This window comes from Phyllostomus discolor, chromosome 11 (assembly GCF_004126475.2).
Source record: "Phyllostomus discolor isolate MPI-MPIP mPhyDis1 chromosome 11, mPhyDis1.pri.v3, whole genome shotgun sequence".
NCBI lineage: Eukaryota > Metazoa > Chordata > Mammalia > Chiroptera > Phyllostomidae > Phyllostomus > Phyllostomus discolor.
In genome coordinates this window covers 54,135,712-54,159,894 of record NC_040913.2, presented here as the reverse complement: position 1 = coordinate 54,159,894, position 24,183 = coordinate 54,135,712, and the positions used below count along the sequence as shown (strand labels likewise).

At 39.6% G+C, this 24,183-nt stretch overlaps 1 protein-coding gene and 1 long non-coding RNA gene across 6 annotated transcripts in view; one reads left to right on the top strand and one right to left on the bottom strand.

Moving 5' to 3' along the window:
- CLYBL (citramalyl-CoA lyase) overlaps positions 1-24,183 on the bottom strand; it is a 338,666-nt gene that overhangs the window by 81,310 nt on the left and 233,173 nt on the right. The gene's annotated exons all lie outside the window — the stretch shown is intronic.
- LOC118497376 lies at positions 3,796-22,411 on the top strand. The gene is made up of 3 exons (XR_004899898.1): positions 3,796-3,915; positions 8,737-8,743; positions 22,401-22,411. It is a non-coding gene; the product is annotated as an uncharacterized LOC118497376 (long non-coding RNA).

The window sequence follows — 24,183 nt, the reverse complement described above, 5'->3', positions numbered from 1 at the left end:
TAAAAAATTTTAAAAAGATTGTGATTCTGGAAAGAAAGTTTCCTGAACATCATCTGCAGATTCTGCCTGATGTCCCTGACCTGGTGCATTCAACATTTTTTAACCAGTAGGACAGGGATCAATCAAATGCTATCCACTATGCAGGGTGTTGGGGATGGGTAGGGGGTGGTAGGTAGGGAAAGATAGCAAGATCACTTTATATTGTTATATAAATCAATAGAGGAATGTATCATCTAGTTGTGGTGGTAAAGGGCCCATAGAATAGGAAGTGAAATAACATTTCTAGTCAGTGGAATAGATAATAGGACCCCAGGATTTAGAGGCAGGAGGGGGCACTTCAGGCTGAGATGGGGGGAGGGGAGTTGAGGCTTTCAATAGGTGCAGAGGAGGTGGTAGCACCAAGCAGAGATCTAAAAGTGGAGAAAGAGCAAGACAGGAATAGTGAGTGAATAAAATAGCAGATGGTCAGGACATATGAGGTTAGCTAAGGAAGGTGCTTGGTGTCAGGAGATGGACAGAAAGACAGGGGATTCCAAAGCAGGTAGGGGTAAGCTCATGATTTAGGAACAAAGGGCTGAGGCCCTGTTCCACTGGGAAAGGAGAGGGTGATGGGAGTGGCAAATCAAGAATGTCCACTTTTTTGTATTGGAAAGGGTACTGTTCTGGATTGGGGGAAGTTCTGTCCCCCACAGCCCTTGAGCACTAAGGGTAGAAGTTCCATGCTTGAGAATGCCTTGCCCATAGGCATCCCTGGCGTGTGAAGCATGTGCTTTTATCAGGAGGGGGCCTCTAGTCTCAAAGCTACTCAAATTTGTCTTTGGAATGGGTGTTGGTACAGGGGACTCTGAACCGGGGGATTCACAGTGCAGTGCAATGAAAAAGAAACATAAGTACATATGGAGTGGGGATGCTAGCCCACCTCCCTCCCCAGGGGCCTTCTAATAGGTCTCCTCTGCCCTCCCTGGTGCAAAGCATAGCCCCCAAGCAAAGCTGCCCCTCTAGGTGCAACTAGCTATATTTGTATTTTGCAACGTCTCTAGGTTAGAGAAAATAATTAACTGTTTTGGTTCAAAAGCCCCCTGCTGGGCTGCAGTCTGCGTGGGAGGATAAAAATAAACAAGTGAAAGGGAACAGTGTCATCAAAGGGCTCTGAAAGGACTTTTCTTCATTATAAGGATGAAAACACTGCCATTTGCCACAGGTGTCAAGGATTACCTACGCAGGGCAGGTCCACTGGCCTTTCATTCTTTTTAAATGATAAATCAAGAGCAATCAGTTCATAATTTAATGAGGCAGCCTTGCCACGGCTCCAGATACACATCAGATAACAGCCATGTTACCTGTCCTGGCCTAAGCAAGTTACTATGATGCTTAATGACATGTTTTGGCTGATGACTTTCTTTAGTTCTCAACCTGCCTTGAGATACATTGTTAGAAATGATCCAAATTTGTCACTTAATGTAAATACCGAGATCTGGTTGGTTTTTTAAAAAATTAAGCCAAAATTTCTTTACTTCAATGGAGGAAAACATTTGTTTCCCTGCCCATCACCAAATTTTGGAAGCAAGTTGGGCTGCTTCTCTCCGAGGTCGCACTCAGGTTTTGAGGGATCTGTGCCAATGGTGCTGCTGAGGGATTCCTGTATGTGTGCCAATGGCTTCACCAACACTTCTCTAAGGTGCTGACACAAAGAATCTTGTCTCCATAAATAGGAGGTTATAAAAGCTTACAAAGAGAAGTATAAATGTCTAGTGATAAGGCACAAATAGTTTTGCAGTTAAACAAACTGAGCTATGGGAGTTTTTGCTAGCTGCAGGGTCTAGGCCTTGTCTTCTCATTCTGGACAGGAAGCTTTACCTGGTGGCAGAGCAGCATCCCATACAGAGCACTTTAGATCTCTAAGTGTTAATGAGTCTTCCTGGCAGCCCTGAATGAAGAAATCAGGTGACTGAGTAAGCTCTGCAAAGGCAGAAATAGACCATAAAGAAAGATTTCTTGCAGTACACTAAACTGGATCATTATGCTCACAAACTACTGTGAAGATAGGTGAGGCTTTAGAACTAAAAGGAATTTTAGAACTCCCTACAAAATATAACCAGTTGGTTCTACCTTTGCATATTTTAATTTCTGTTGCTCAAATATATACTAACATCCTCATTTTATAGGAGCTATTCATGTTTTTCATGCTATGTTGTTTGTCTTGTTTCCTAATTATTTCCCAAAGAAAGTGGTAATCTAAAAAAAAAAACCTTTATTTTAGGTGGCAAATGTACAGATATTTTAAAAAGTACAACTTTTGCATCCTATTCTTCACTTATTTTATTCTAAAATCAACAAAGAAAAAATACAATATGGAAAACTGAAGAATGGAGGGTGATGATGATCATCATCAGAGTATTTTATTTTATTTTTTTAAAAGGGGCAGAGTCTGTTCTTTAACTATGGTTTGGTTACAGTGAAGGGCTTTTCTCAAGGGCCAACCCATGTAGGAGGAGCCTTCTCCTTGCAATCTATCAGAGCATGCTCCAATTCCTCAGAAAATGGGTACCTTGGAGAAAGTGGCACAGCCCAGTGTCATCTTACCTAGCTCAACAACCTTAGATCTTCTATAATTAAATGTCTTCCTTGAAAATGCTAATAAAACAATGCAATGGCTGGCAGCACACTTGATTTTCATTTCGTTCTACACCTTTTCCTCTTGTCAGCTTTTCACATTGACTTTCTCGGCAGCTTCATTCCTTCACTTGTGCCAGGTAGGCTCAACTGTAGAACCACTTGGGTTTTCTTCCCACTTTTTGCGCCCAGTAAATTTTCATAAAACATTTAACATGAGAACAAGCAGGTTAATTTACTGTGCCAGTGAGCCAAGGCTCTCTGCAACACTGCCATGTTTTGGCGTCAGAGTCAGAGGCCTCAGTCCCAGTGGTGAAGATGCTTGCCAGAGCCTTCTCTATGCAGACACCAGGTGTGATTTAGCAGAACAGATTGTGTGGACGCTCAGCAGCATCAATAATCCATGTGTCGGAACCAAATTGTATCCTTCGTGTGAGATGAAGATGAAAGTCTCATGGGTAGAAGTTCTGCCAGTAAAGGGCTCTGAACACATAGCAAATGGGAAAATCACCCTACCTGGCAATGCCCACTTCATTTCAGGAAGATTAAAGTTCTTCTTAATGGTATCAGAACCCTGTTAAAATGTCCCATCATATCACAATGCTATTTTCCTCTAATAACAGGCGGGCAATGAGAATAAAAGACTTATCTATCTATCTATCAAGATATGCAAAAAATGGAATTACACTTGACCCTTGGAAAGCATGGGGTTATGGCTACTGATCCCCATGCAGTCAAAAATTCAAGTATAACTTTTTTTTAAGATTTTATTTTATTCATTTTTAGAGACAGGTGATGAGAATGAGAATGAGAGGGAGAGGATTATCAATGGGTGGTTGCCTCTTGTATACCCTGTACCAGGGACCTGACCCGCAACCCAGGCATGTGCCCTGACTGGGAATCAAACTGGTGACCCCTTGGTTCACAGCCCGCACCCAACCCACTGAGCTACACCGACCAGGGCCAAGTATAACTTTTGACTCCTCAAAAACTTTACTAATAGCCCTGGCTGGTGTGGCTCAGTGGGTTGAGGGCCGGTCTGTGAACAGAAAGGTTGCTCATTTGATTTCCAGTCAGGGCACATGCCTCAACTGTAGGACAGGTCCCTGCATGGGGGCATGCAAGAGGCAACTGATCAACATTTCTTTCACACAGCAATGTTTCTCTCCTTTTTCTCCCTCCCTCTCCTTCTCTCAATAAAATAAAATCTTAAAAACATCTTTACCAATAGCCTACTGTTAATTAGAAGCCTTACAGATAACATAAACAGTTGATTAACACATACTTTGTATATGTATTATAGTAAAGTAAGTTATAGAAAAGAAAATGTTAAGAAAATCATAAGAGAAAATACATACACAGTATACGTTAAAAAAAATCCACATAAAAGTGGACCTGTACAGTTCAAATCTGTGTGTTGTTGGAGGGTCAACTGTATAAGGAAATTTTAAAACTCACTGAAGCCAGACTTTGATATAACATAATCAATGTCTTAACCATGCATGAAGCCTTGGTTGACAGTGACTTTGAACACTGAGGTTCCAGGTGTGAGCCCTTGGGATGCAGCTTAGGGAAGACTTTGAGGGAAGAAGCCAAGCTTTGAGGTTAGCACAGTGCAGACCCCAGAGAAGAGAACAGCATGTTTGCCACATTGACAAGCTCAGTAAGCCTTGAGAAAAGGATAGGTTACCCCACAGCAAGTGGGGTCACATGGAAGATGATTTTAGGACAAGCTTAGCAAACACAACTGTTGGAATTACCAGCCTTTCTGTTCAGACCATTGCCATGGGCAATTTAATGCATAGTGATGTAAAATTTGGTAATGGAGAAGACCAATGGTGTACCAGTGGCATCCCAATGCAGAGTAATATGGCTTTGGAATGAAGTATATATGCTCACACATTCAAAATTACTCGATAATGATGATGTACATGTATACACAGTTCTTTTATAACTTTTTTAAAAATATATTTTATTGAATATGCTATTACAGATGTCTGATTTCCCCCTCTTTGTCCTCTTCCACCCAGTACCCTCCATTTCCTCTGGCAACCCCACCCCTTAGTTCATGTCCATGGCTTGTGCATACAAGTTCTTTGGCTTCTCCATTTCCTATACTGTTCTTACCCCCCTGTCTATTCTGTACCTACCAATTTGTACTTCTTAATCCCTGTACCTTTGCCCGCATTCTCTCCCTTCCCCCTCCCAACTGATAACCTTCTAAATGATCTCCATATCTATGATTCTGTTTCTGTTCTGCTTGTTTGCTCAGCTTCTTGTTTAGATTCAATTGTTAACAGTTGGGAGTTTATTGCCATTTTAATGTTCATTGTTTTGATTTTCTTTTTCTTAAATATATGTCTTTAATATTTCATATAATAATGGCTTGGTGCTGATGAACTCCTTTAGCTTTACCTTGTCTTGGAAGCACTTTATCTGCCCTTCAATTTTTTTTTTTTTTTTTGCCCTTCAATTCTAAATGATAGCTTTGCTGGATAAGAGTAATCTAGATTGTAGGTCCATGCTTTTCATCATTTTGAATGCTTTTTGTCATTCCATTCTAGCCTGCAAAGTTTCTTTTGAGAAATCAGATGATAGTCTGATGGGAACTCCTTTATAGGTAACCGTCTCCTTTTCTCTTGCTGCTTTTAAGATTCTCTCTTTACCTTTAAACTTTGGCATTTTAATTATGATGTGTTTTGTTGTGGTCCTTTTTGGGTCCAACTTTTTTTGGACTCTGTGGTTTCTGTACTTGTATGTCTAATTCCTTTATCAAATTAGGGAAGCTTTATTTCATTATTTTTTCAAATAAGTTTTTAATTTCTTGCTCTTCACCTTCTCCTTCTGGCACCCCTATGATTTGGAAGTGTTGGTACCCTTATTGATGTCCCAGAGGTTCCTAAGCCTATCCTCACTTTTTTTTAGTTCTTTTTTCTTCTTGCTATTTTGATTGAATGCTTTTTCCTTCCTTGTGTTCCAAATCATTGATTTGATTCTCAGCTTCATCCTCTTCACTGTTGGTTACCTGTAGAGTTTTCTTTATTTCACTTAATGCAACCTTCATTTCTGCCTGCATCTTTTTTACAGTGTTGAAGTACCCAGTGATTTCCTGGAGCACCCTGATAACCAGTGTTTTGAACTCCACATCTAATAGATTGCTTATCTCCATTTTATTTAGTTATTCATCTGGAGTTTTGTTGATTTCTTTCAATTGGGCCATATTTGTCTCAATTTGGCAGCCCCCCTGTGTTTGTTTCTGTGTATTAGGTAGAACTGCTTTGAGTCCCTGTCTTACCACACCTATTTTATATGGGGCAGACCCTTAGGTAGTTGCCAGGGCAGGGCAACTCGTGTCACTGCTCTGTTGCTCTTTGTGTGGGAGGGCTTGCAGAGAGGAAAATGCCACTGCCTGTACTCCGGAGGTTTGCCTGGGAAGAAGTTGTCTCCCCACTAACTTTTCAATTTCTCTCCATATGCCACTAGTGCCCTTCCAGCTGTTGTCTGGTGCTGAATCCCAGAGCAGATGGGTGTGTGTGATTCCTAAGTCCATTGCTGGCCCTTTAAAAGGACACAGGTTCTTCTACCACCCCAATCCCCACTGGTTTTTACATCCTGAAGTTATGGAGACTTATCTTCCTAGCACTGGAACTCTGGTATGCATGGTCTTGACTAGAGCTGGGATCCCTCCCACTTTTTGCCCACCACAAATGAATGTGGGACAGTCCGTTCCTGTCTCTTTGCCTCCCTGCACCTTTGCCCCTCCTGCCCACTTGGATAAATGTGGCTTTAAGTCCTTGGTTGCTGGATTTCCACACAACTGCATTTTCTGACAATTCTGGGTGATACTTGTATAGTACAGCTATTTTTTTTTTTTTGCTACTTGTGCAGAGAGGTAAGGCATGTTTACATATGTCTCCATCTTGAATGGAAGTCTACATAGTCATTTATAATGACCGCAGAGTATTCCATTATTTGGATATCCTATAATTTAATCAATCTCCAACTTTTGGTTATTAATACATCATTTTATTCAACAGATACTTACTGAATACTGTTTATGTGCCAGACACATCTCCCTGCCTACATAGAACTTATATTGCAGTTAGGAAAATGCCTAATAAGTAAGCAAACCAATAAATAGCTGCAGGTTATGAAAAGATTGGTAAGAGAGCAGAATTTAGTAATGGGATAGAGTGACAGGTGGATGGGTGTAGGGCAGATCTTTGAGACAGGGAAACAAGACAGTCTCTTTGAGGATGTGACATTTGCCCTGATACTAGAAGATTGTACACAAAGCTTTAACAAATATCTTAGAACATTCATCTTAGAACATTTGCCTGAATATTTCCTTAGGATAAATCCTAGAAGTGCAAATGCTAGGTCAAGTTCCATGTTCATTTAGGCTCCCAAGGATTGGGCATGAAAGTCCAACTCTCATAGCCTCCCTCTAAACCAGCTCTGAATCTGCAAGTCTAGGTTCTCTTTCCAACTGTGCCTAATGACTGCTCTGTAAGAGACTGGATAGTCTCCCAACCTCATTATACCTCAATTTCCTCATCTGAAAAATGGGGACAATAAAAGTGCCTGTGTCCCAGGTTAGTGTAGCTCAGTGCATTGAGCGGTAGCCTGCGAATCAAAGGGTTACCAGTTTGATTCACAGTCAGAGCATATGCCTGAGTTGAGGGTCAGGTCCCTAGATAGGGACATGTGAGGGGCAACCACACATTGATGTATCTCTCCCTCTCTTTCTCCTTCCCTTCCCTTCTCTCTAAATAAATAAATAAAATCTTTTTAAAAAGGTGCCTGTCTCAGACTGGTGAGATACAACAAGGGAGTAACATAAATGGTTAACAGACATCAGATTACAAAAATACATGCTCATTTAATATGTGCACTAAAATTGCCTTTTTTTTAAAAAAAAGGACTGTACAAACTTAAAGTTTTCAATAACCTATGTCCACAGACCAGGACTTTAACCACATGAGGACAGGAAGTGTATCTTATAACTCTTGAGTCCTCAGTATCTTTTTGAAAAGAAAACATGGAGGGCTGATTCTCTGACACTAAGGTGAGGCCCCAGAAGGTCCAATCTACTCACAGATAATGGAAGCTAGCCTGTCCACCAAATCTTAGACCTTTCATTTTGTATGAGATCAGAACTTAAACATCTAAAGTCTATTCTCCTACAGGTACTGTGGGCTTCAGGTTGCTGAATTCTTCAGGAAGGCAGGTAGGCTAGTATGCTCACCATTGCATGTTAAAAAAAGAAATCCCCAAAATAGCAACCTGCTGAGTGTTTTTGTTTCAATTTAGAAACCCCAAACCAGGAATCTTCAGTCAGTGCCTCAGCAGAAATAGAAGGCCATAGGTTGCAGATGGCAAATGAGTTACTGCAATCTGAAAGGGCCTGTATTATTGGTACAAAACATGACCATGTTCCATTTTGTTCCTTTGTCCATCTGCTGCTCTTATGGTCTAGAGGTAAGGATGACTTTAAAGATTTAATTTGGACTACATTTAGGCTAATTTCTCATGCCATATTTAATATGTCAGCAACAAACACTACTTTGGTCATATTTGACTAAGAAGACCATAAGGAACAAGAGGTTTTCTTCTTCTTTTTTTCTTTTTTTGTCCAGAACCTTTTTGATGGAGGTGGTTGTGATGACAGTAGTGAATTATACACAGTGAGTTTATTTTTTAAGAAAGGACAGTAAGAGATAGGGAGGATAAAAAGGGAGGGCTGAAGGAAAAAGAGTTCCAGAATGTCTGCTGATTTCTCTGATCATCTTAGGCATGTCAGTCTTGTCTCCATATACAGATTCATGAGATTTGAAACCCTCAGAGTTCCTAGCATAGTATCAGGGGAGGCAGGCACAGAGTAGGTGTCCTGCCTGGGAACTAGATGACTGTACACTTAACTACAGAATCAGACAGAAAATCGCTCTTTCTCTTCTCTTTGTCTTTGTCTCTCTTCCCCCACCCCCTGCCCCCAACCCCAACACATGCACAGAAGCATTGTTTTCTCTAAGTCTGTTAGGTTCTTGCTAAAAGAAACAGGTGCCCATCCTTAGGTTTGCTTCATTATTTCTTAAATTTTGTAAATGTGATTGGTAACACAAGTGCTAGAGTAAGAATCACAGAGAATCAGAGTCTTCGAGTTGGGATTAATCTTCAAAGTTAACCCGAGAAGCTCTATCCAAGGCAGAACCCCCTGTAGCCTCTTTGGCAGTTGATCATCCTACCACTGGGCAGCCCTTCAAATATGTGAGGATGGTTTTTATGTTTCCTAAGTCTTCTGTCTTCTGACATTCTTGTTCTAATAGTTGTCTTTCTGAAAGCCTAGGATACAGATTCACCATCATGTCACTTCTGAGTTGCCCTCTTCTACACATACCCAGATTTGGTGATGCTCTTTCTAAACTCAAAACAGGGCCTCCCACTGTTCTTTACCTGGATGCTGTGCTGGCCACACAGGAGACTCCTAAAAAAGTTGGTAAAAATTTTAGTTGATTAGAATGTTAGATGAACTCTTCACCCATTCAGTGTGCTTAACAACATAGCTTTCATTGTGTCTTCCTAAATCCAGCCATTCTTAATACCAATTTTTCAGTTTTGAAAGGGTTTTAAGAATGTCATAATATGTTTAATAACTTATAGTAATATGGGAAGATTACCATATTCCATAAGTCAGTCCTCACCTTCTTCCAAAGGAAAACAATAATATATATATTCAGAATTATTATTATTTTTTACCAACTCACTTTTATCTGCCATGGAAACTATGCCACAAATGGTAGCATTCTTTCTTTTTAAATTTTATTTTAATTGTTGTTCAAGTACATCTTTCTGTCTTTTACTCCAATCCCAGCCCACCCATTCCCAAGTCTTCCCTACCCACTGCCACCCCACCCAGTTTTCTTAGTTTTTGTCCATGTGTCCTTTATACTCGTTCCTGTAAACCCTTCTCCCTTTCCTCTGAAATTCTCTCCCCTCGCTCCTCTGGTCACTGTCAGCCTGTCCTCTATTTCAGTCTCTTTGGTTATATTTCACTTGTTTGTTTTGTTGTTTAGGTTCCTGTTAAAGGTGAGATCATATGGTATTTGTCTTTCACTGCCTGGCTTATTTCGCTTAGCATCATCCTTTTCAGTTCCATCCATGCTGCTGCAAAGGGTAGGAGCTCCTTCTTTCTTTCTCCTGCATAGAATTCCATTGTATAAATGTACCATAGGTTTTTGATCCACTCATTTTCTGATGGGCACCTAGGTTGCTTCCAACACTTGGCTATTGTAAACTGTGCTGCTATGAACATTGGGGTACATAGGCTCTTTTGGTGTTTCAGGGCTCTTAGGATATAATCCCAGCAGTGGAATTGCTGGGTCAAAAGGCAGATTCGTTTTTAGTTTTCTGAGAAAATTCCATACTGTTTTCCATAGTGGTTGTACCAGTCTGCAATCCCACCAGCAGTGCACTAGGGTTCCCTTTTCTCCACAACCTCTCCAACACCTGTGGTTTGCTGCTTGGTTTATGATGGCCATTCTGACTGGTGTGAAGTGGTATCTCATTGTGGTTTTAATTTGCATCTCTCTGATAGCTAGCAATACTGAGCATCTTTTCATGTGTCTCTGGATCCTCTGTATGTTCTCTTTGGAGAAGTGTCTGTTCAAGTCCTTTGCCTATTTTTTAATTTGGTTGCTTTTATTGTTAGAGTGGAGTTGTGTAAGTTCTTTATATATTTTGGAGATTAAACCCTTGTCTGAGGTATCATTGACAAATATGTTTTCCCATATGGTTAGTTCTCTTTTTATTTTAATACTGTTTTCTTTAGCCATCCAGAAGCTTTTTATTTTGATGAGATCCCATTTGTTTATTCTTTCTTTTATGTCTCTTGCTCTAGGGGACACATCAGTAAAAATGTCACTGCATGAAATATCTGAGATTTTCCTGCCTGTGTTCTCCTCTAGGACTTTAATGGTGTCAAGACTTATATTTAAATATTTTATCCATCTTGAATTTATTTTTGTATATGGTGTAACCTGGTGCTTGAGATTATTTTTTTTTTTTGCACATAGCTGTCCAGTTCTCCCAACACCATTTGTTGAGGAGATTACTTTTACTCCATTTCATGTTGCTGACCCCTTTGTCAAATATTAATTGACCATAGAGGCTTGGGTTTATTTCTGGGCTCTCTGTTCTGTTCCACTGGTCCATGTGCCTGTTTTTATGCCAGTGCTAGGCTGTTTTGATTACAGTGGCCTTGTAATACAGTTTGGTATCAGGTATTGTGATCCTTCCTACTTTGCTCTTCTTTCTCAAAATTACAGCAGCTATTCGGGGTCGTTTATGGTTCCATACAAATTTTTGAAGTTTTTGTTCTATCTCTGTGAAATATGCCATTGGTAGTTTAATAGATATTGCACTGAACCTGTAAATTGCTTTGGGCGGTAAGGGCATTTTGATGATGTTCATTCTTTCAATCCATGAACACGGTATGTATTTCCATTTGTTTGTGTCTTCCTTGATTTATTTCTTCAGTATTGTGTAGTTTTCTGCATACAGGTCTTTTACCTCCTTGGTTAGGTTTATTCCTAGGTATTTTATTTTTCTTTTTGCTATATCGAATGGGATGTTTTTCTTGATTTCTGCTTCTGCTGTTTCATTGTTGATATACAAAAATGTCTTTGATTTCTAGATATTGACTTTGTATCCCACTGTTTTGCCAAATGCATTTATTAGGTCAAGTAGTTTTTTTGGTGGAGTCTATAGGATTTTCTATGTACAATATCATGTCATCTGCAAACAATGACAGTTTTGTTTGCTCTTTTCTAATTTGGATGCCTTTTATTTTCTTTTCTTGTCTGATTGCTGTGGCTAAAATGTCCAATGCTATATTGAATAGAAGTGGTGAAAGTGGACCCCCTTGTCTTGTTCCTGATCTTAGTGGAAAAGATTTTAGTTTTTGCCCATTGAGAATGATGTTGAGTATAGGTCTCTCACATATGGCCTTTATTATGTTGAGGAATGCTCCCTCTATTCCCAATTTGCTGGTGTTTTTGATCAAAAATGGGTGCTGTATCTTATCAAATGCTTTTTCTGCGTCTATGGATATGATCATGTGATTTTTGTCTTTGCTTTTGTTTATGTGATGTATTACATTTACTGATTTGCGAATGTTGAACCATCCTTCTATCCCTGGGATGAAATCCCACTTGGTCATGGTGTATGATCTTTTTAATGTATTGTTGGATGTGGTTTGCCAATATTTTGTTGAGCATTTTAGCATCTATGTTCATCCGCGATATTCATCTGAAGTTTTCTTTCTTTGTTGTTTCTTTATCTGGTTTTTGGATTAGGATGATGTTGGCTTCATAAAAAGAGTTTTGGAGTCTTCCATCATTCTGGATTTTTTTGGAATAGTCTGTGAAGGATAGGGGTTAGCACTTCCTTAAATGCCTTGTGGAATTCTTCTGTGAAATCATCTCATCCAGGGCTTTTGTGTGTCAGGATATTTTTGATTACTGCTTCAATTTCATCTGCTGTTATTAGTCTGTTCAGGCTTTCTGCTTCTTCTTCACTGAGTTTTGGAAGATTACATTTTTCTAGAAATTTGTCTATTTCACCTAGGTTTTCAAATTTCTTGGCATACAGTTCTTTGTAGTAATTTCTTACAATCCTTTGTATTTCTGTGGTATCAGTTGTAATCTCTCCTCTTTCATTTCTGATTGTATTTATTTGGTCCTCTCTCTTTTTTTCTTGATTAGCCTGCTTAAAGTCTTGTCGATTTTGTTTATCTTTTCAAAAAACCAGCTCCTGAATTCATTGATCTTCAGAATTGTGCTTTTCATCTCTATGTCATTTAATTCTGCTCTGATCTTGGTTATTTCCTTCCTCCTACTTGCTCTGGGGTGTCTTTGTTGTTGTTCCTCAAGTTCTTGTAGGCATGGGGTTAGATTTTTTTGTTTGAAATGTTTCTATCTTTTTTAGGTAGGCCTGTATTGCTATGAACTTCCCTCTCAGGACTGTCTTTGCTGTGTCCCATAAGTTTTGGGTTTTTGTGACTTCATTTTCATGTGTTTCCAGAAACTGTTTGATTTCTTCCCTGATTTCATTCTTGATCCATTCATTGTTTAATAGCATGCTATTCAATCTACATGATTTTGAGTGTTTTGGGTTTTTTCCCCTTGGGGTTGGTTTCTAGTTTCAGTCCCTTGTGGTCAGAGAAAATGCTTAGTATGATTTCAATTTTCTTGAATTTGTTGAGGCTTGTTTTGTGTCCCATCATGTGGTCTATCTTTGAAAATGTTCCATGTACATTTGAAAAGAATGTGTATTTAGCTTTTTGGGGATGAAGGGCTCTACATATGTCAGTTAAGTCCATTTCATCTAGGGCATTATTTAATACCACAATATCTTTGTTGATATTTTGTATGGAAGATCTGTCCATTTTTGACAGTGGGGTGTTAAAATCACCTATTATAATTGTGTTGTTGTCAATATCTTCCTTGAAGTCCTCTAAGATTTTCTTTATGTATTTGGGTGCTCCTATGTTGGGTGCATATATATTAACAATGTTTATGTCTTCTTGGTGGATTCTTCCCTTGAGTATTATGAAGTGATCTTCTGGGTCTCTATGGCCCTTTTTTTGAAGTCTATTTTGTCTGATATGACTATTGCTACTCCGGCTTTTTTCCCCTCTCTGCTTGATTGGAAAATTTGTTTCTAGCTCTTCATTTTCAATCTGTGTAGGTCTTTTGTCCTGAGGTGGATCTCTTGTAGGCAGCATATGTGTGGGTCATGCTTTCTTATCCATTCAGCTATTCTATGTCTTTTGGTTGGAGCATTTAATCCATTTATGTTCAAAGTTATTACTGATAGGTGCTTATTCACTGCCATTTTTATGCCTGTATTCCTCTCTGTCTCTCTTTTCCTTCCTTTCCTTAGAGCAGTCCCTTTAGCATCTCTTGCAGAGCTGCTTTGGTGGAGGTGTATTCTTTTAGACTTCTTTTGGGGAGCTTCTTATTTGGCCTTCTACCTTGATTGAGAACCTTGCTGGGTAAAGTAGCCTTGGTTGCAGGCCTCTGGTTCTCATTACTTGGAATGTTTCTTCCCATTCTCTTCTGGATTGGAGCATTTCCATTGAGAAGTCAGCTGCTAGCCTTATCGAGGCTCTCTTGTATGTTACTTCCTGTTTCTCCCTTGCTGCCTTTAAGATTCTCTCTTTGTCCTGAAGTTTTGCCATTTTACTTATGCTGTGTCTTGAGGTGGGCCTCTTTGGGTTCCTCTTCATTGGGACTCTCAGTGTTTCCTGGATTTGTGTGACTTCTTCTGAAATTAGGGAAGTTTTCCATCATTACTTTTTCAAATAGGTTTTCTATCCTTTGCTCTTCTTTGTCTCCTTCTGGTATCCCTATTATATGGATATTATTATGTTTCATATTGTCTTGCATTTCTCTTAATCCCTCTTCATTCTTTCTGAGCCTCTTTTCCTTTTCTTGCTCTTTCTGGGTGTTTTTTCCTACTTTGTCCCCCAGCTCACTGATCTGATCTTCTGCTTCATGGATCCTGCTTTTGATTCCTTCTACTGTGTTCTTCAGTTCAGAAATTGTATTCCTCATTCCCTCTTGGACCCTGTTGGTAGTTTCTATTTCCTTTTTCATGTTGATATAGTTTGTAGTAAGCTCACTGTAGTTTCCCTGAAATTTCTTGTAGGTCATTGTGAGCTCATTGAGCTTCCTGATAACCATTGCTTTGAACTCAATATCTGATAGTGGAGTTGCCTCTATTTCATTTAGCATTCTTTCTGAGGCTTCCTCATTTCCTTTCATTTGAGGATTGTTTCTTTGTCTTCTCATTGTTCGTGAGACTCTTCTTGTTAGCCTCTGTTTCTTAAATTGATCTCTTCTGGTTCCCTGGGTTTATGGTGTGCACTTCTGTGGTAGAATACCTGTGAGATTTAGTGGTGCAGTCTCCTTGATCTCCAGAGCTCACTGGGCTTGAGCTGTCAATTAAGTTGGCTCTGTGTTTATCTTTGGGTTTTGATTGTTTTTGGGTCTTCTTTGGTGGGTCCTTCCCACCAGTTCCTTAACTGAGGGTCACTCTGTGCACCACCTCTTGTATTTTGTTGTGCTGGTGAAGGCAGGTTGTGTTGAAGCTGGTTCTTCCATGTGTACAAAGTTTTGCGGATTCTCTCTTGCTCTTGTTCAGTTGCTTGTACTGTGTAGTTTCTCCACTATTTAGTTGTATTTATAGTTAGGCCCTGGATTGAGGTTTGTGTGGTTTCCACTCCCTCCTTCACCTTCTTCTGTTGTTATCTGTTGGTGGTTCCTTTGTTGTTGGGTTTCCTCTTTCAGTGGATATCCTGGTGTTCACCATTTCCACCTACTCTTTTTTGTGATCAGTTGGAGGGGGAAGGCAAAAATGGTTTAAGACAGCAAGAGAGTATCCTATGGTATTTACAGTAGCAGCTGGTAGAGAAGAGATAGGAGATCCTTTGGCTATGTATAGTGTTAATTGTGATCTTCCATTCAACTAGCCACTTTTTAGAAAGGATGGAAAGAAGACAAGACTCTTGTTGGGGAGGGAAGGATTGTGAGTTGGATCTAGAAAGCAATGAGGTCCTGGTAGGTCAGATTGTGAGGTAAGGTGAGAGTAAAGGATAGTAAGTAGGTGTAGTGTGAGAGAATAGAGTAACCACTACAGTAATAGAGTTCAGGAAACCATGAAGTAGGCTAAGATCTGGGAGGGGTGTTGTGAAGTATTTACAATTGTATGGAACAGCTATTATTTACAACAAGATTAGACCAACAATCATATGACAGAATCTATGTGATATGGATAGCAAGGATAGGGAGTATAGGACCTTGAGTAGTATGCTAATGGAACACAAGTGAAGTGGAGTGAAGTGAAGGACAGTAAATTAGCAGTATACTATGAAAGAGAGATCAGGGGAAACCTGTCAAATGATACAATATAACCAGCCAAGCAAAGAAAACTGTACAGAAAGAAGAGGAATATAAAAATGCTATTAAAATAAAAGATGTAAGAATAATGAAAAAATAATGATACAAATATGCAATGACTTGCAGGTTCTCTGTAATAGCAAAGTGAAATTTGTCTCACTGTCTCAGCTGTTGGGATGCCCCTTCTTTGGGTCCAACTCTGGTCTTTTCACAGTTCCTGTTTGTTTGTTTTTGTCTCACTTGTGGGTATTTAAAAAAAAAAGCAGAAGAAGGAAGGAAGAAGAGATAAAATTGAAAGAAAGGAAGAAGGAATAAAACAAGAAAGAAGTAAAGGAAAAAGGAAGTTAAAGATAAAACAATAATAAAAATTTAAAAATAAAAGATTACTTAAAAAAAACAACAACCACCAAACCTGTTATTGGTTTCAAACTGGCCAAACCTGTTTTTCTGGTCTTTGTGGCTGCAGCAGGCTGAGAGGTGATTGGTATGGCTTTTCTCCCTTCCTGATTTGCACTCAGTCAGTCTCGTATCCACTCTCCCCAGATCTAGCCTAGCACCTCTCCGCAATGCCTTGGGTGTGGGATCCAGCTCTTCCTCAGAGCGCTCTTTCCCTGGGGTTACCGCTGTGGGCTGGGGTGTGGGCACATGCACTTGGCCAGACTGCCTTGGTCCTGTGGGCTGGGGCGTGTACCCTTCCCAGTGCCATGGGGACACAGAGGGCCTTCCTCACAACCTCAGGATAGCTGCCCAGCTGGGTGGGGAGGAGGCTGGAGCAGCTGTTGCAAGAGAATTCCCCAAACAGTTTTTGTTTTTAAGAAATTCCTCTTACTCAAGCCTGCTGCTCTGTATAGCCCAATTCTCCAGCAAGACCAGTGACTATCAAGGTCAGGGCCCATCACTGCGTGACTCTCAACTCGCCCAAGCCAGCCTCCACAGACTCTGAGGGCACTCACATTTCCTGTGTGTTTGCCACTTAGTCCTTATTCCCATCTCTGCGACTTCAGGCAACCAGGTCTCTCCCGGTGCTGCTTAAACCTTGTTTTGCTGGGGAGGGAGCAGTTGACCTGGCTCTCTCCCAAGGACTCTGTAGCAGACCTGGAGGCTGGCACCAGGTCTGGGGCTGCAGCCACCCTGGTCCCTGGGACCTTATTGTCCTGAAGCACTCCCCTTAAACCGTCTGTTTTTCAGTGTCTGCTACAATTTTTGGTCTCTTATTTTCATATATGCTGGGGTATTGTTGGCTGTTTGCTCTGTTCCTCCATAGATCCACTAGGCTTTTCTCCCGTGTGTAGGGGGAAGTGGAATCTGCTCCCTTCTACTTCGCTGCCATCTTTCATCTAAATGGTAGCATTCTTGAGATGAAAATTTGAGGTGCATGGAACCTGTTTCTTTTTTTTACTTATTTAAATTATAATTAAACTTTTTTCAGTTATAGTTTACATTCAATATTGTTTTGTATTCATTTCATGTGTACAGCATAGTGATTAGACAATCATATACTTTACAAAGTTTTCCTCCCAATATTTCCAGTGCCCACCTGGCACCATACATAGTCATTACAATATAATTGACTATATTTCCTATGCTGTACTTTATATCCCTGTAACTGTTTTGTAACTACCAGCTGGTACTTCTCAATACCTTTAGGGACCTTAGTCTTTAAAGCCATAAGATGAGCTTCGAATTTCTTTTCTGGCTTTAATATTCAACATTCTACAGTTTATAACCCTAACCTGGTCAACTGTCTCCCTCTTTCTAATAATAGAAATATGCACCTTTATTGCTTCATTTTGAGTAAAAATAACAACATACTGCTAGCCTAATATTTCAAATTTGCATTTACTTTATGGTACAAAAACACAAAATCTCTAAAATTTTTAGTATTCTTTTATGTTTTTCTTCAGCTTTATTTTATTTTTTAATATATTCTATTGATTATGCTATTACAGTTGTCCCATTTTCCCCTCTTCATTCCCCTCTACCCTGCACACCCTCTCTCACCCACATTCCCCCTCTTTAGTTCATGTCCATGTGTCATAAGTTCTTTAGCTTCTATATCTCCCATACTATTCTTGCCTTTCCCCTGTCTATATACTACCTACCATCTATGCTACTTATTCTCTGTACCTTTCCCCCCTCACTCCTCCTCCCACTCCCCTGTTGCTAACCCTCCATGTGATCTCCATTTCTATGATTCTGTTCCTGTCCTAGTTGTTTGCTTAGTTTGTTTTTGTTTTTAGTGTGATGTTAATAATTGTGAGTTGGCTGTCATTTTACTGTACATGTTTTTTATCTTTTTTTTAGATAGGTCCCTTTAACATTTCATATAGTAAGGGCTTGGTGATGAAGAACTCCTTTAACTTGACCTTATCTGAGAAGCACTTTATCTGCCCTTCCATTCTAAATGAAAGCTTTGCTGGATAAAACAATCTTGGATGTAGGTTCTTGCCTTTCCTGACTTGGAATACTTCTTTCCAGCCCCTTCTTGCCTGCAAGGTCTCTTTTGAGAAATCAGTTTACAGTCTGATGGGAACTCCTTTATAGGTGACTGTCTCTTTATTTCTTGCAGCTTCTAGGATTCTCTTCTTCATTTTAATCTTGGGTAATGTAATTATGATGTGCCTTGGTGGGTTCCTCCTTGGGTGCAACTTCTTTGGGACTCTCTGAGCTTCCTGGACTTCCTGGAAGTCCATTTCCTTTGCCAGATTAGGGAAGTTCTCCTTTATTATTTGTTCAAATAACTTTTCCACTTGTTGCTCTTCTTTTTCCCCTTTTGGTACCCCTATAATTTAAATGTTGGAACATTTCAAGATGTCCTGGATTTTCCTAAGCCTCTCTTCATTTTTTTGAACTCTTGTTCCTTCATTCTTTTCCATTTGATTATTTCTTTCTTCTGGTCCACTCCATTGATTTGAGACCCAATTTTCTTCCCATCACTATCGGTTCCCTGTGCATCTTCCTTTATTTCACTTAGTGTATTTTCACTTTTTCATCTAATTTGCAACCAAATTCAACCAATTCTGTGAGCATCTTGTCACCAGTGTTTTGAACTGTGCATCTGATAGGTTGGCTATCTCTTCATCACTTAGTTGTATTTACTCTGGAGCTTTGATCTGTTCTTCCATTTGGGCTATTTTTTTTTTGTCTTGACACACCTGTTACATAGTGAGGGGCAGAGCCTTAGGTGTTCACCAGGGCATGGTAACCCAGTTGCTGGATGGTGACGTTGTATATGGAAGTAGGGTCCAAGAGGGAACAATGGCGTTTGCTCCACTCTATCAGATTTCAGCCCCTTCTGCCACTTCCCTCAAGCAAACTTGGCCCTTGTTGTGCTTATTCCCATGTGGGTGTGCTTGTGCACATTCTAGGACCCCATGGGTCTCTCCAATGAACTCTCCTGTGAGGCTGGGAGTCTCTCCATGCACCTCAACCCCCACAAGTGTTTTCAATCAGTGTCCCAAGGCCTTATGTCCCAGTGCTGGGACCCTGGGTTGCACGGTCTGTCTCGCTCCCCAATTTTGCCTGGTTTATTTACACAGGGATGTGGGGCTGCCCAGTCAGCCACCTTGTATGCAGGGCCTCGCTTCAAAATCGCCACCTCACTGGGTCTGCCCATTGCCACCCCGCGCTCGGAGTCTGGCAGCCACCACCCGTGTGCCCAGGGTCTGCCCACTGCGGTCTTGCTCACCTGGGGTTTGTCAGCTGCTGCCTTGTGTGCCCAGTGCCACCCTGCTTTTTGTGCCGAGACCCCTCTCCACCCGGTCATCCAACTCCACCCCTTGTACCAGTCTGGATGAATGTTTATTTTCACTCCTTGGTTGTTGGACTTCCATACAGTTCAATTCTCTGTCTATTCTGGTTGTTATTTTGTTTCTAAATTGTTGTTGTCATTTTGGTTGTGTGAGGAAGCACAGTGTGTCTACCTATACCTCCATCTTTGCTGGAAGTCCACAGTATTCTTTAGTTTTAAATATTAAAGCTTTCAATGTTTGTAATTTTAGATAGAATAAGTTGTTTTCTAAGTTAGCTGAAATTTATTATTATAACCCTTATACATATATCTAAGATATAATTACTCATAATCAAAGAAAAGTTAAAACCAGATGATATAGAGAAAGGCAAATCAGAAATGTCAATTAAAATATTTGTAAATTTTTTATATCAATTTCTCATTTATAGTTAAAATGCTAAACCATGAAACTTTTTTAGTATTTAGCAATTTATTTCTTTGCTTTTCTTGCTATTTGGTTTCCCCAAGTTGATAGGTTTGGGTGGGGCTTACCCCTCTTGCAATAAACAAATGAAAAAATTGCAATGCAGGACGATGAGTGTGTACTGGGGAAGATATCACATGGTGGTTGCACAGGGGTGTGCAGAAACTGGTAATGGCCCCTGCATTCATTCTCACCTCTTCCTTTGAGTTTTAGCAGGGCACACTCTTAAAGCCTGCATATCCTGGCGCCACTTACAGCTAGGATGTGAATGGAACAGAAATGGTGGGTGTAACATTTAATTCCTTAAGGAAGCCACATGTCCTCCACTCTTGTCTTTCATCTCACAGGCTGGAACTCAAACATGGTATAGAGCCAATTTCAGCCACATAGACTAGGGTGTCATCCCAACAAGGTAGAAGGCACTTGGATCTAAATGACTTCAAAAAGGAGTGTTGCCTATCCCCCCGAACCACCCACCTGCCTCTCTGCACTGTTAGGTGAGAGAGAAATAAACTTTATTTGGTTTGAGCCACTATTACTTTGGGTGTTTGTTATAGCAGTTGTGCCTGTATGCTAACACAAAAGAAGGGAATAATCACCTGCACATGGAGGGTGGAGATAATGGTAAGAACACAGCATGCCACTGAGGCAAGAAGAGTATCTGGGATGATGTAACAATATAAAGCCAGGCTCTGCTACAAAGTCCTGCTTTCCAACTTCTGAGTCCTGGGCAATGACTGGTGATCCTTTTACTGGTCTTGGACATGCTTTCTCATTCCTGTGTGTGTGTGTGTGTGTGTGTTGGGAGTTGGGAAGTGTGTTCCAACAATAGAGGGAGGAGATCCAGCAGGATCAACAGGTGGAATTTTGGAGTATTTGTATGTTGATGATTAGTTTGGTTTTAGTTGTATTTGTTTAGGGTCTCGATAAAGAATACTTCATGACCATCAAAATTCTCAACCAACTGAATAATAAGATAGCAAGAAGAGAGGAAAAATAATTATATTTTTTATAAAAGCTGAGTTGAGAACACAGTTTAGTGAAAGAGCAATATTGGCTTCCTAACAGTGGACCATGGAGTTGGACTAACCATTATGTAGCTATGGCAGCAGCTCAAAGATTCTAATATAATAAAACATTTAAGGCTTATTTAATCCTTCTTTCCATTTAAGTGAGAAAACCTGGTAAAGAAATGTAAACTATTTAATGAAATAATATATGACAATATTTCAAGATCTGTTAAACTTTTCCATTAACATTTAATGACTGTATAGTATTCTTTCATTTTTATTCCCCTCCCTCCTTTTTTTTCTTTAATAGACTTAATTTGACATTTCCCACATTCAGTTGTCTCTATTGGTGTTCAAATGGAAACATTATTGATGTTTTGTTCCCTTTCTACAACTACCAGAAACTAAAAGTTATTATAAAACCTATGCTCCTAATTCTGATTATGCCAAAGTAGTAAGTAGCTAACTTGCTCTGTTCACTTAAGGGGTGAGATCTTGGGCTTCCTTGGAAGATAAGTTCAGGACTAAATGAGTCTGTCTGACAATAAACTTCCTTTCCAGGGTATTTCTCCGTTTTTATTTACTTTGGTTTTTAGATTTTTTTAAAAAAATTTTAAAGATTTTATTATTTTTAGAGAGAGAGGAAAGGAGGAAGAAAGAGAGGGAGAAAAACCTCAATGTGTGGTTGTCTCTCATGCACCAACAACTGGGGACCTGGTCAGTAACCCAGACATATGCCCCAACTGGGAATTGAACCAGTGACCCTTTAGTTCATAGGTTGGCACTCAATCCACTAAGCCACACCAGCCAGGGCTAATTTGTTTTTTAGATTTTATTTATTTTTAGAGATATGGGAAGGGAGGGAGAAAGAGAGCGAGAGAAACATCTGATGTGTGAGATACATGAACCAGTTGCCTCTTCCACACCGCAACTGGGGACCCAGCCAGCAACTCATGCATATACCCTGACTGGGAATTGAACTGGCGACCTTTCAGTTTGCAGGCCGGCACTCAATTCACTGAGCCACAACAGTCAGGGCTTTCTCAGTTTTTATATAAATCTGAACACAATGGTTCATACCCAATCTAAGTCGCTTTTTAACCACCATCTACTGAAATGATCCATCTGTGTGTTGGTTTTTTCCACCCAGCTAGCATGTTGTAGGTATTCATGTTTGCTTGTTGAATTGAGTTGAATAATAAGAAAAAGCAATAGAAGTACAGTAACAGGGATAAAAGCAATAGAAGTACAGTAACAGAGTATAAAATGGGATATTTCAAGAGATGTGAAAGGAGAAACAAGTGGTACAACCCAGTGGTTGGCACCATGGAAATGTGGAACTGTCAGGAAGATCTAAGACCAGTAAAGGAAAATGCTTTCAGTGTTTTCCTAACAGAAGTCAACATCAGAGCAAAGTTGCTCAGACACTAAATCGGATTGTGAAAAACAAGCAAGCACACAATGTGCTGTTACTTAAAAATCACTCATTTGGAAATTAATAAATTCAACATCGTCACAAACATTGTAAACTTCACTGTCAAAGGTGAACTAGTAAATTGATTAGCATATTCTGAACTTGAAATTAAGACTATGTGGGAAAATAGTTATTAAAAGATGTATTGAAAAAGAGCTCTGAGAAGAGGCTAACAAATTCTGGCCAAAAGAACAGATAGTCAACTGGTAAATGTATAATAAACAGCAGGATATTGTTGCTACTATTGCTCTATGAAGCTAAAATACCCTAAAATGGAGATGTTAATGAAGAGTGTAAATGTGGTATAGAAATGAAGTTACTAAAACAACGTCAGGATGGAGATGTATAAAAATGAAACCCTTTTCTCTGATAGTGGAGTGTTTCCTTTTAAAAAAAAAGTGTTAAGAAAATAATGATTCATTCAGGAGGTGGTACCTATGGATACCTATTATATAAGCAAAAGAGATCTAACATTCCTATTTAATAATATTATTGTTTTATGTCAGTGTTCTTTGCTTTTTATTATTAATATGATCAACCATGATGTTAATAGGAAAAGGCATATTGGAGTTCTCAATTAATAATGTCCATCTTTTAAAATATACTCATCTGAAGTGTAACGAAGTTATTGGTTATAACCAATAACCAAACTTGGCTGCTTAAAACAATAGTGATTTATTCTCACAGCTCTAAAGACCAGAAATTTAAAATCAAGGTATCTACAGGGCTATGCTTCCTCCCTAGAGAGTCTTCCCTTGCCTCTCCTACCTTCTGCTAGTTGTCAGCACTTCTTGTGACTTCATTACTCTAACTTTTGCCATTGTCTGCATGTGGCCTTCTTCTCTGAATATCTCTTATAAGGACACTTGTCATTGGACTTAATGATGATCCAGGATGATCTCATCTTGACATCCTAACTATACCCGTAAAGACCCTTTTTCCAAATAAGGTTGCACTTACAGGTTTCAGAGGTTAGGATGTAGTCATATCTTTTGAGAAACACCACTACAGGATGCATATTCCATGGACAATGGATTGAATGTTTCCTTAAAAGAACTACAAGAAAATAGTTTAATAAAGGTGAGTTCTCCCTTTTCCATTTTTCCTTCTCTAAATACTACATAATAGACCATAGTACAGTTTAGAGCCATATTCAGTCTCCCCATTCATTCTGTGCATCAGTGCCTATTCTTTCCCTTTTTGCCTCTCACCTCCACTGAAAGAGCACCTGTTAAGAAAAAGAAGAAGATGGTATTTCTGAGTCACTGTATTTAAGCCATGTGCTTGGAATAATTCTTTCTACCAACAGATTTGCTTTTCCATTTAACCCTAATAGACATCTTTATCCAGAGAATGCATTTTTGAATGGCTGACCAAGGTTTGGAATCATGAAATCATACAATTTTAGGACTGAGGAAAGCTCAACAATTATTCAGTCATTTTAGAAACAAGGAGATAAAAGTCCTAGAGAGATCAGCAAATTACTGAAGGTCACTGACCATAATGGGAGCAGAGGCAGAACTGGAACTCAAGTCTCCTGAAACCTATTTAAGCACTTTTTCACAATGTCACACATAATACAGAATGCAATACAAATATTTCTCCTACAGGCATTACCCTTAAGATGTTGGCCTCACCCAATGAGATTATCAACCTTCTATGGACTGAATGTTTGTGTCTCCCCCAAATTCATTTGTTGAAGCACTAACCCTTAGTGTGTTGGCATTTGGGGGTGAGGCCTTTGAGGGTAATTAGGTCATAAGCATCAGGTCCTTGAATGGAATTAATGCCCTTATAAGAATAGATACAAGAGAGATGATCTTTCTTTCTGCCATGTGAAGGTATAGCAAGAGGGTGGCCATCTATGATCAAGAAGAGAACTCTAGCCAGAAGCCACACTGTCCTATACCTTG